The sequence below is a fragment of the Protopterus annectens genome, chromosome 13.part0 (genome assembly GCF_019279795.1).
Source record: "Protopterus annectens isolate FY-2018-M chromosome 13.part0, PAN1.0, whole genome shotgun sequence".
In the NCBI taxonomy this organism is placed as follows: domain Eukaryota; kingdom Metazoa; phylum Chordata; order Ceratodontiformes; family Protopteridae; genus Protopterus; species Protopterus annectens.
Genome location: NC_056747.1, coordinates 542,216,790 through 542,229,588, shown reverse-complemented (window position 1 = coordinate 542,229,588; position 12,799 = coordinate 542,216,790). Strand labels below are relative to the sequence as shown.

General features: G+C 39.9%; 1 protein-coding gene across 2 annotated transcripts in view; it reads right to left on the bottom strand.

Moving 5' to 3' along the window:
- Positions 1 to 12,799, bottom strand: part of LIMK1 (LIM domain kinase 1) — a 1,196,288-nt gene that overhangs the window by 225,190 nt on the left and 958,299 nt on the right. The gene's annotated exons all lie outside the window — the stretch shown is intronic.

Sequence of the window (12,799 nt, the reverse complement as noted above, 5' to 3'; positions counted from 1 at the left end):
TACCAAGATCTACTCTAGAATTTTAGATCGACTTCAATGTTATGTGCTGATGAAGGGTGGTTAACCTGAAAGCTTTGCTTAATAAATCTTTTTCTTTGGCGCACAGAAGTGTTTTTGGAATACTTGGATTGACAGACCAGACTTCGTTTATTTCATGTACTGTGTTTTGGTGCTACTGTGAGCTTTGGATATAAGGGACTAACAGCCAACAGCCAGCTAGCAATTATCCATACTTCTAAACGACTAAACTGAAGATAATGAGTATGTCTGTGAAAGGTTTGCTTAAAAAAGTAGTTAATCCATTACTACAATCTTTGTATACAACATGTCCACAAGTGGAAAGTACCGATAATGATGGAGGTGACTTTAGAAAAATTCTGTTGACTTTAGAAAAGAAAGTCCAAACATACAAGCAACTTCAGTGGCAATGATTGAGTTTTTGTGCTTATTTAGAGCTAGGCATAGTTCCACGTGGCTTGCGTATATTAAAAATGCCATCATATGGCAATACCTATATGGATCTACTCGGACAATGGCAGCCACTCAATTTAGAGCTGAGTGCCAATTATATGAAGTTAATGAATAAATTCTTCGAGCCTACTGAAAAGAGCTTAATTGAAGAAATGAATGAACTTGAGAATGATATTCTCGCTATGCCCTGTTTGAACAGTATAAAGTATTTTAGATCGTGTTCAGTCTTTGGATGTGAAATTAGAACTAAAAAAGAAATCTAAGCTACACCGTGATTTAAATGATTACAAAAATGGACATATTTTCTCTTGGCCAAGAAATGAGGCTAGACGTGCACAATCAATAAATAAAATTGGTAATAAAACACAAAGTTTATGTTCCGTCGGATTAGATCAGCTGGATACTTTTGAACAGCTGAATGAAACTATGCCAACCAATCAAGAGGATCATACTTCAGGTTCTATAAATATAGTAACCAACCAACAAAACACATCTAAGGAAGGGGCGGGAACCAGTGAGGTTCCTTTACACGATGTAGGAAGCTCTTCATCTGCTGCAATGAGCGTATACAAATCTAACGATAAGACAGTTTTGTATGTGCTGGAGAAGAGTAAACAGGTTGAGATTTCTTCTTTTTTGCCATTTCAACTAAAGCAACCGGAAAAGGTTGCTGTTCAACAAACTTTACAAAGGGGCCGTTTGCAGCAGAGGGACTCGTTGCAACAGAGAACGGTAAAAACGACACCAGCTACAAAAAGAAAGAACAGCAGTCCTGCTTCCTACAGCAAAGCAGCCCGTCAGTGAATGAAGGAATAAAAATAATAAAAGGTACTGTTAATATATCTAGCCTCATTTTAAGCAATGAGCAACTAGAATTATTAAACAAAGGCATGAGATTTATTCCTTATGCCCAAGATAATACTGTGCAAGCAATTATTGATGTAAGAACTTTCGCAAGAAATGTAAATTTGAAATTGATATTTAAACAAACTAAAAATGAGCCATCAGTTTGTAAAAGATTAAGTACTTTTATACCTCAATCATATCTTGTTATTATTGCATTTGTAAATTTAGTAGAAAAGGAATTAAGACAGTTGTATATGAGAACGAATGGAAGAAGCAACAAATGTTTTAATTTAACATATTTAGAGTTCAAGGCACTGAAAGAACTAGAATGTAATGATGATATAATTATAAAACAAGCAGATAAAGGGGGAGCTGTGGTTGTGATGGACAAATGTAAATATTTGGAGAACTTTAAAAGTTTTTTAGAAGACCCAATAACTTTTAAAGAAATCTCCATTAATGAAGTAAAGAAATGTATAACAGATGTAAACATGGTAATATATGATTTACAATTAAGTCAAGATATTTCCATTGATCTTTTTTAATTATTTTTCTGTACCTTGTCCAAGAATACCACAGATTTACGGTATTCCTAAAATACATAAGAATATGGAGAACCCCCCCCCCCCCAAGACCAATAGTTTCTGGTAATGGGTGGGTGACGGAGCCCATCTCTAAGTATCTACAAATACAACTTAGTAAATATTTAGTGAAATGTCCAAGTATTATTAAGGACACTGAAAACCTCCTACTAGATTTGTTTGAATGGTATAAATTTAATAATGATAGAGCATTTTTATTTGTAACATTGGACATAGTTTCTCTGTTCACTGTGATTCCGAATGAATATGGGCAAGATGCAATAAGGAATTTTCTTGGTTTGGAAACATGCATGCAAGTAAGGGAGATAGAAAATATTTGTGCTTTATTAGATGTTGTACTGACAAAAAATATTTTTCTGTTTGACAAGAAGTTTTATTTACAACTCACTGGAGTTGCAATGGGTACACCAACAGCGAATACATATGCAAACTTAGTACTACACCAATGGGAGAAGCAATTTATTCTAAGCAACTATAATGAATTAAATGCTAAGGTAAAGTTTTATAAAAGATTTGTAGATGATTGCTTCCTCATATGGGAGGGTACTAGTGATGAATTAAGGAATTATATTGATTATTTAAATAAAACAACAGATTTTTTTAAAGTTTAAAATGACTTCTTCTATGGAAGCTATAAGTTTTTTGGACGTCCATCTCTATATTAAGCACAATAGAATACAAACAATGACTTTTAAAAAAGAGGTTAATACTAATAGATATATAAGGAAAGACAGTATGCATGCAAAACACACCTTTAAAGGTGTATTGAAAGCTCAGTTAATACGAGTTAGTAGATTAAATACGGAAGATGAAAACTTTATACTACAGGCGGAAGAAATGATACAAGATTTTTTAAAGCTTGGCTACTCTCTTCAAGATGTAAATGCAGTATATGAAGATGTGAGAATGAAAAGAAATAATATGTATAAACCTTTTTTTAATGAGAAGAGACAGCCCATACAGATACCTGGTGAGAGAAAAGACGTACTTAGGTACGTTACAACCTATAATGCTCATACAAGGGATGTGTGCAATATAATAAAGAAAAATTGGCTGATAATGTTAGCCATGCCAGAATTGAAAGATATATTAGGAATAAAACCTAAGTTTTCCTTCAGGAATTCAGATAACTTAAAGCAAAAGCTATGTTTTAAAGATTTTAAAGAGAAAAAAATAGAACTTTCAAATAGAAGTTTAACACAGAAGTGTTATAACTGTACTTGTTGTACAGATATTTATGACACATCAAATATTTTTGAACACCCTCTTACTAAACAAAGATTTGAATTTAAATGTTGGGCTAATTGTAGCACTTCTCGAATAGTGTATATAGCAACCTGTGTAAACTGCCCAGCATATTATGTAGGAAAAACGACAAGAAAACTAAAAGAACGCATAATAGAGCATAAATCGGAAATTAGAAGGGGAATATTAACAAATGCACTCAGCAAACATATTATTGAAAATGAAAGACATATATTTAAATTTAGAGTAAATTGTAGAGTAGATCTTGGTATGAGGGGAGGGGATATTAATAATATGTTAGAGCTGAGAGAGCTAGAATGGATTATAAGGTTAGGTGCTGAGACAGAGCCAGGTTTAAATGTAATGGTCAGTTTGAAACCAATATTAGTTAAAAAACAAAGAGAGAACATCTAGTTTTTATATGCCTCATAGTGTATAGATTAGGTATTTTAAATATTCATCTTATTATTCTTTTATATATATATATATATATATATTTTTTTTTATTTTCATATATATTTTTATAAATATGATATAATTGTTATGTAAATAAGCAGTATTTAAATATATAATTAGAGGATGATTTTGTTTGGCTGGCTGAATCATGTGTTTTAATGATGTTCCCTATTTAAATGAATTTTAAATTGACTTCAGTGTTATGTACTGATGAAGGGTGGTTAACCTGAAAGCTAAGCTTTGCTTAATAAATCTTTTTCTTTGGTGCACAGAAATGTTTTTGGAATACTAAACAGTCTAAAACAGGAGTTAGTGGAACCACTGTGTACTCTCTTCAACTACAGTTTATGTACTGGCTTTGTCCCAGCAGAGTGGTAAACAGCAACTGTAATCCCTTTGCACAATGGGGTCCCTCAACCAACCCTAGGAACTATAGACCCATAAGCCTAACCAGCCTCATCTGTAAGGCCATGGACAGAATTATCATGAACCTAATCAACAAGGATATGGGAGACCTTCAAACTCTTGACCCGACCCAGTTGGGCTATGTCAAGGACAGATCATGCCTATTAAACCCAGTGAACTTCTTCAAGAGTGTCACCAAAGCCCTGGATGAAAGCAAAACAGTACATGCTGCATATCTCAACTTGGCCAAGCTCTTTGAAACAATCCCCCACTCAGGCATCATTAAGAAACTCACCCAGCTGGGGATTAACCCCTATGTCATTAGATGGGTAACCGACTGACTCACCGACAGAACACATACAATCAAAGTTGGAGGCTCCACCTCTACCTGTAGACCTGTTAACCTGTTACCAGTGGTGTTCTACAAGATTCTGTGCAGGGCCCCTTACTGTTTGGAATCCATTTCTTAGAAATCCAGGATGTGGCTTACCAAGTTCGCTGATGACTGCAAACTGGCTGCAATCATAGAAACCCTCAACAATGTCAACATTCTACAAAATGGGCTCACAGAGATAAATAACTGGTGCCAGAGCAACAGACTCAAACTCAATGTAAAGAAATGCATTATCACCCACTTCAGCAAAGGAGAAGTTCTTGCAAATTAGAACATTAATAATACCCCACTAAGTTGAAACTGGTGAGCAATTTCGGAATGCTTGTTGACAGCTGCTTTAACTTTGATCACCATGTGTCCACAGTGGTGAGGAAGGTCTTCTATGTTGCACATCTCATAAATAAGGGCATCTAAAGGTAAAAAGTTTACAACTCCCCTGTACTTGGCCCTCATCAGACCAATAATAGAGTGCAATGTTCCTTTCTGTATACACCTTTCCAGACACCTAAAGCAGCTTTAGAGACATCAGAGGCTTCTCCCAAAGAAAATTCAGGGCCTACAACACATGACCTACATGGACAGACTGAAAGCCCTGTCACTGTACTCTGTCTCGTATAGTCTGCTTAGAGGCAACTTCTGCCTGGCCAACAGAGCAGTCTCGAAGCCTGCCTTAGTGCAAATGCTGCACATCCGCAAATCAAATGGGACAAGAGTCACTCACTCTAGGGACCTTAACCTTGCCTGCAACATTAACAGAACATACTGGAGAGATAGATATGTCTCCCAGAGTTTGTCACTCCTCTGGAACATACTCCCAATTCACGTAAAACAGAGTTCCTCAATGAGCCTGTTTAAGCGTAACTTGGGACAACTGGATGGGAAGCTGTACATTTACCCCGGGAGTTTCACCTATGTCCCTCTTGGACAGAGGCAGTCGGTGCTGATCTTAGATTCGCATTGCAAATATAGGCTTTACATCTTGGTCTATAAGGGAACAAGGGTACGACATGACTAGGACCAATAGCCTAGTAATCTCCTATTATCCTACATACCATATGCACAGCTAACCACATCTTCTGCCCTCTCTGCATGGAAAAAGCTGAGTAGCTGCTGTTCCACAGACAGACTCTTTCTGGACTAGAAAATATGCTTAAATGGAGATACTTCTGTTGAGAAGCAACCATGTAAATACACATTACAAGTAACAGTGGATGACTATTTGGTTTGCCAGCAAAAGTGAAGATACCAAAGGGTGTTTCTAGTCATAAACTGCTGCAGAATGAGCTCATGATAGATATGAAGCACTTTCCAGTAATGACACCGTCTCAGCTGTAACAGTGTTGGTGACTCCTTACAGCTGAAAAAAGCAGGAGGAGCTAAACTTCAGTCCTAATGACCATCCTACAGCAAATAAAGTTCTCTGAAAGTTAAGGTACATTAAAGGTTTCAGCAGGAAAAGTACCATCTGCCAAGGGATTATGTAGTACTGCATAATGCTTACTGTGACTCCTCACAGAGGTTCTGAAAGGACTTTGTCTGTTAAATCATGACCATGAGTTCCTGAACCAAGAAAACATCTTACTCTCCAGTGATAAGCATAACTGATAACAGATTAAGAAAAAATTCTAGACCATCTGCCTGATGACACTCCAGGCTAACTAGCATAACATTATTGCTAAGGAAGTAGAGGACAGATTATCTTTCCTTAACTAATCACTATCAGGATAGGGAAAAAAAGGCAGGAAATATAGTATTTATCACCTCTGCAACACCCATATATTTATGTTGCATTGTGGCTGCAGGTATCTCAGGATAAGTTATGAAAGTTTGTAATTTGAGCCCATCTGAATAAGTGGACTTTTCAAATTGTGGCTGTCACATGACACAGTCAAGTAAACAAATGCTCAATGGTCATAATATTGTGTAATTTACAGTATGAGGAAAAGCAAGAATATAAATGCAAACTAACTGGCAACAAATTTTAAGGTAGCAGATTATGCTGAACTGGGGAGATTTTCAAAATGAGTTAGACACTGGAAGAAAACTGAAGGGGTTACGCAGCTCTAGAAACAGGTCAGGGATAGCATACTTAGAATTATGGACAAGGGTTTTAAGAACAAGCACAGTGAGGAAAAAGGTCAATCTACTTAAATAAAAATAGATTAATAGTGCTAAGGGCAAAAGAGCATGCGAAACAGGGAAAGGTAGAGTGTATGAGGTGAGGGAGGAGGTAATGTTCTAGAAGGCAGCAGAGGGATAACAGAAGATGTGATGGCACCAAAGGCGTTAAGTCAAGAGGGAGTTGGAAGAAAGTGTCAAGAAGGGTAAGAAAGGGTTTTTAGATACACTGTGGAAATCAGGTAGTCAGACTGAGTACGGGATGGGAAGGGTGACTCTGGAGCTCAACATTTTACTTCAGTTTCTAGGGAGGTGAGACTATCCCCTGGGAAGGAGGAACAGAATAGTGAAAGCTATGGGAAGATATTAGGATACAGCAGGAGGCATTGGGACAGAATTGATTGCACTAAGGAAAGAAAAGGGAAAGAGGCACTCAGGAATCTGGCTAATGTATTGGAATATGCTTTAAAGGTGATGTTCTACAAATCACCAGCCACTGCATAAATATTTGAGAATTGGAAATCAGCATGTGTAGTATGTCTGCACATAGAAAGATGCAGATAATTTGGGAGTGCTGTTGGCTTATGCATCTTATAGACGCGGCACTGGCAGGGAAAGTCACTGGGAGAATGCTAAGGGAAGGCCAGGTGGCTTTCCGTGAGGAGAAAAATTACCAGGATAACCAAAAAGGTTCAGAAACAAAAGTTGTTGCCAGTCAAATCTTATCCAGTTTGGTAGATGGACTATAAGACAACTTGACAAGGTGGTCCCAGCAGATGTGCTCTACCTGGACTTCTCCAAAGCCACAGACTATGGCTGTTAAGAAAAACTGCAAAGACTGTGGGTGAGACCAACTGTGCCATGTTTGAAGGGGAGCTGTGGTGACAGGGCCATTGTCTGGAATAACGGAAGCGACTAGTGAAATTCTGCACAGGTCAGTTGTGAGTTCACTACTCTTCAGTGTAGTAATTTCATAATTTCAGATAGAGCCAAGGGCACAAAATAGGACAGACCTCCTTGCTAAGGACACAGAGACAATTGCAGCAGTGGGACATGAGGTCAGAAAAATCTATCAAGGAACACAGAAAGGCTGGGTGTATTGTAATAAAGTAAGATTCTGGGTGTTTAGTGGAAGGTGAGAGAAGGCATACAGGATGTCCTCTTTACAAGTGATGAAGAATGTATTATCTTGTCTTTTAGTATCTGTAGCAAACCCTAAAGAGAAGTCAGTATCTGTTGCTTTCTTCCACTTTCTGTTTAGGTCCTGAAAGATGGTAAAGCAGCAGGACTCCGTCTCCAGTTACAGTTGCTTGTCTTTGACCTGCAAAACTGGTCTGATACAGTGTCAAAGTCTGATGAAGTAAGTGGCCTGTGGGTAATGGCCCAAAAATGAGAGTCTGTATATCACAAACTTCCACTGTTACCCTGCAAAGCTAGTAGGAGCGGATCCTCACATTTCTTTATGTACCTTGTGACTGTAATATTGTCTGCATCAACTTTAGGGATCCTGTTTTCCATGTCATCCTAGAAAACTGTGGGGTAGAATGACTGTCATCATTCCTTCACAGTGGATTCGCTGTTGGATCCTGGATGTGATCCAGATGCACTGTACTGTGCTGTGGCCTATATGAACCTCAAGCTAGATTCGAAGTATTTGCAAGTATAGGTTTATTTGAATGGAGGTACTGGGGTAAAGTGTTGATTAGTGGGTATTTGTGCTGCTCCCACTGGGTTTTCAAGTGCAACTGGATCCCCCTCAAGCAAATCCTGGACAAATGAACCATTTGGATAGCAGCTCTGAAATGTAGCTCAGAGCTCTAAGAAGCACTATGCTTGGCTGAGTCCTAGAAGAAATGTGTCAGTTTTGTAACCATGTCTCATGGAAATAAAAGGTTGCTCATGCTCTGTGCCCAAAATAGGGTAACAGAAGGCTCTTATTTCTCATCAGTATGAGTCTTAGGGAAAACATTAGGATGGACAGAGAATAGATGGTGTTTGACAGTGCTCTAAATCTGTTGGAATCTAACTGGATGAGACAATAGTCCAGCTAAACATTTGATAACTACTCTAGGTACGATAGCATGGATAGACCAAGTAGCAAGCAAGTAAATGGATACTTTGTTACCCTGCTTTGAGCCAAAAGATTTCCCTGTGCATCATGTGGCTGGGTGAAACAACTATATATCCTTTATGCCCCAGGGTTCACCACAATATGCTAACAGTAAAGCAGTGGGAAGAGTGCTGGAGGGTTAACATCCAAAATTTGGGAAGCTTCATGCATATGTTCAGCTTAGAATGATATAGTATATACTTCAAAAGACCATCTCCCTTTGGAAATAGAAGATGCCTAGAATGAAATATTTTCCCTGTCCACACAGGGGACCTGCTTCTACAGCTGCTATATGTAGGATGCAAGCCAAAATGAGTTATGTTAGCTCTTCCTCATCTGGAAGGATGGAAGGCATTTCAGGAAGGGTGTGAGGGTTTTGAATTTTATTTTGCATCCTGATGTAATGATCTCCCTCGTCTGTTTGTCCTCAGTTAAAGTAAACCAACTATCCTTACAAATAGAAAGCCTTCCCACCTAAGAAGTGGGCTACAAGGGGGAAGAAGGGGTAGGACGGCCTGTAGCACTCCCATTTGCTCCTTATCAGTAGATTTTCTCTCCTCCCTCTCCCTTTGCCTCTGTCTGTTCCACAGAAATGCTTCTTTTTGAAAACCATTTTTATCTACACTGATTGGCTTTGAATAGCTTCCTACAGAAGACGGCACTGCTTAAGAGGATATTTCCTACTATTCAGGGGAAAAGGGCAGGTGAAATAATTACTTAAATAGGCTACATGTTAATCTTAAATTCAAGGTTTCTGAAGAGCTGCTATAAAGGGAGGACAAAAAGCAAGTCCGCATTATTCAAGGGTGCATTAAACATCTTCCCAATGACATCCTCTGGTGAAGCCTGAATTTCTGGTGAAGCCTGAATTTTAAGCATCACACATCTAATTCCTACACCTGTAGCTAAATCCTATTACAGACATCAGTGGCAATATCTGAATGCATGACTAATCCCCTCATAATCTGTCTGGGTAAATAATGATGTTATTCCTTTCATTGCTTCATTTTGAATCTCAGAAACCATAGCCTAAATATGCTTAAGAATGCTTCATTGATACTTTACAATTGGTTCTCAACTGCTCTAGATGGCAAAGTTTTGCAAAAACTATCTAGAACCTTGTTATCGCTGTCAAAGGGAGCATACTGAGTACAACAGTGAGACTGATCAATTAGTTGTACCTACAGCTGTGAATGCTAGATCTGCTACCATGATTTCTAGACATGTACTCACATGATTCTTTAACCTGATTATAAGGAGGGTGCTTTAAAGGCATTCTCAAACACCTGAAATATGTTGGGCCTTTTCTAAGGCTTTGCTTCCCTGAGTCTCAAGTGGTCAAGGTACCATCTGTGGCAGTATAAAAACTCTTTGCCCCCCTCACTTGAAATACTCCCTTAATAAATTCAGCATTTCCCAAGGTAAGATGGGAGTCCTCCAAGAGTCAGTCACTTCGTAATTATTTGCAGCAAAGCCCAGAGAAGATAAGATCTGAGTTGGATATTACAAATACTTCTTGTTCAACTTCATATCCAAGGAGTCAGGTGGGGGAAGACTCTCTCTTCTCCTTCAAGGGGAAACTGCTCCTGAGGCCAAAGGCTGGATTGCTTGCGACATAACTGCATGCCAGCTGACTACTTACTCACTGAGCAGGCCTACAGGAAAAGAAGGTGGCAGAGACCGACACCACTAGGCCAGATGATTACATCAAAATAAATAAATTACACGTATACATAGATGCAAAAATGCACATAGGTTCATACTAGGCTATCTACCCTAGGACATTTATAAGCCTAGCCAGAATGTGTTTGGCTTTCGCCACCCATTTTAAATTTATTTTGCTATGCCCTTTTTCGAGGTTAGTATACTGTGCCTCTGTCTAACAGTGACACAGAAGTGATACCCGGGGTAAACCTACGATCTCCCATCCACTCATCAAGATTCCTCTTGAAGAGAGTCAATGAGGGACTCTGCCCAACCTGGACTGGGATTTTATTCCAGAGTGAAGGGAGCCTCTGGGTTATGAGTCTGTCCCTCCAGCATGTCCTATTTATTTCAGTGCTGAGGTTCAAGTCTCGAGCCAGAGCTCGATGGGATTTGGATTTTCTGAGGTGCAGCATGTCCATTAATTCCGGGTTGGACATGGCTTTATACGTCAGGCACAGATCGCCTCTGAACAGGCGGTATGCCACTGAGTAGAGCTGGAGTTTCTTTAACCGGGAAGCATATGGCATCTGTTTGAGCCCTTTGATCCTCTTGGTGAGGTACTTTTGGGGTCTTTCCAGTTGCTGCAGGTGTCTGGTAAGGTACATCCCAAAAGGGCATTGTACTCAATTATGGGCCTGATGAGGGATGAGTAAAGAGGCACGATGACCTCCCCTGATCTAGATGTGAATCCCTTCATGATTAGGTGGGCTATATAAAATGTTTTTCTAACCACTTTGGCCACGTGGTTGTCAAATGAGAGATTGCTATCAACTTGGGTCCCCAGGTCCCTAATTACTTCTTCTGTACTTAATGGATTACCACCTATGTGGTAATTTGTGGGCACTTTGTTTTTGCCAAAGGGGATGACTATACACTTTTTGGCATTTAGCTTGAGGCCATGGCTCTGGCACCAGTTGTCTGTTTCTATGAGGCCCTTTTGGAGGATGCTTGTGTCAGCTGGAGAGTCGATTATGGCGCCCAGTTTGCAGTCATCTGCGAACTTGGTCAGCCACAGTCCTTCCGTGTTGGCCTGTACCTCCGAGAAATATATACTGAACAAGACAGGTCCCAGGACTGAGCCTTGTGGGACCCCACTTGTAACTGGTTTGGAGTCTGACATGGCTCCAGCAATTCTAACCATGTGGGTTCTGTCCTTCAGCCAGTTTGCAATCCATCTAGTGACATAGGGGTTTATATTTAAGCTGGTGAGCTTATCTATAATTCCCGAGTGGGGTATTGTATCGAAGGCTTTTGCGAGGTCCAGGTAGGCTGTGTGGACCACCTTCCCCTCGTCAATGGCCTTGGTGACTATTTCAAAGAAATCAACCAGGTTTAAGAGGCAGGATCTGCCCTTAACAAAGCCGAACTGGGTAGGATCCAGTGTATGTAGGTCCCCAATATCTTTATTTATGAGGTCCATGATGATCCTTTCCATAGCTTTGCAGACCAAGCTAGTCAAGCTTATGGGGCGATAGTTTCCAGGATCCGTTGAGGCACCACCTTTATGGAGAGGGACCACTGTTGCTGTACGCCACTCTTTGGGCACATATCCTGTAGCAAGGCTGAGATTGAACAGTAGTTTTATGTTTGGGTTTAGCTCTTCTTGGAGTTCATGTAGGACGCAGCCCGGGACACCATCTGGTCCCATTGATGCTGTGTTTTTTGCTTTGGAGAGGGCGGCTCTTACCTGAGCATCTGAGATGTCAGGGGGGCAGCACTCTGCTGGGATAGATATTTGCCCTTTTGGTGGGGAGCGGGGGGAGAAGTTTGCACTGAACCTGTCAGCTAGGATGTTGGCAATGTCTGTGGGTTCGGTGTATTTTTTGTCATTTTGGACTAATTCTGAGCATATCTGGGAATTACCACCCAGGTTCCTAACATAACTAAAGAAAGCCTTGTGATTATCCTTAGTGTCCTGTGCAATTTTTCTCTCGAAGCTGGCCTTAGACAATTTTGTGTGTGCCCGTAGTGTTTGCTAATACTGATCAGTGATGCCTTCCCTTTTTGGGATTTTGCTCTATCATTTAGTAGCTTCCTCCTTCTGTTGTATAGTTTGTTTATGGCTGGGGTCCACCAGACAGGACGTCTGCCTTTGGAGGATTGGGTCTTGGTTTTATTTGGGATCGTATGATCCATGCATTCCTGAAGGTGTTCATAGAATGCATTTATAAAGGATTCTGCGGTCTGGGTCGTATTTTCCACAGGCCCGGGGGCTTTGAAGGATTCCACCTCGGTTTTGAGGAGTGTGAAATTTGCTTTAGAGAAGTTTTTCACTGTGGTTTTCTGGGCAGGGGTTGGGGTTGGGATGTGAATATCCAGTGAGATTAGTTTATGGTCTGATCTTACCAGTGAGGGATACACTTCTGGTTTGGAGCATAGAGTCCCCATGTTGGTGATGATCAGGTCCAGTATGTTTTCCCCTCTTGTGGGAGTGGTAACAAGTTG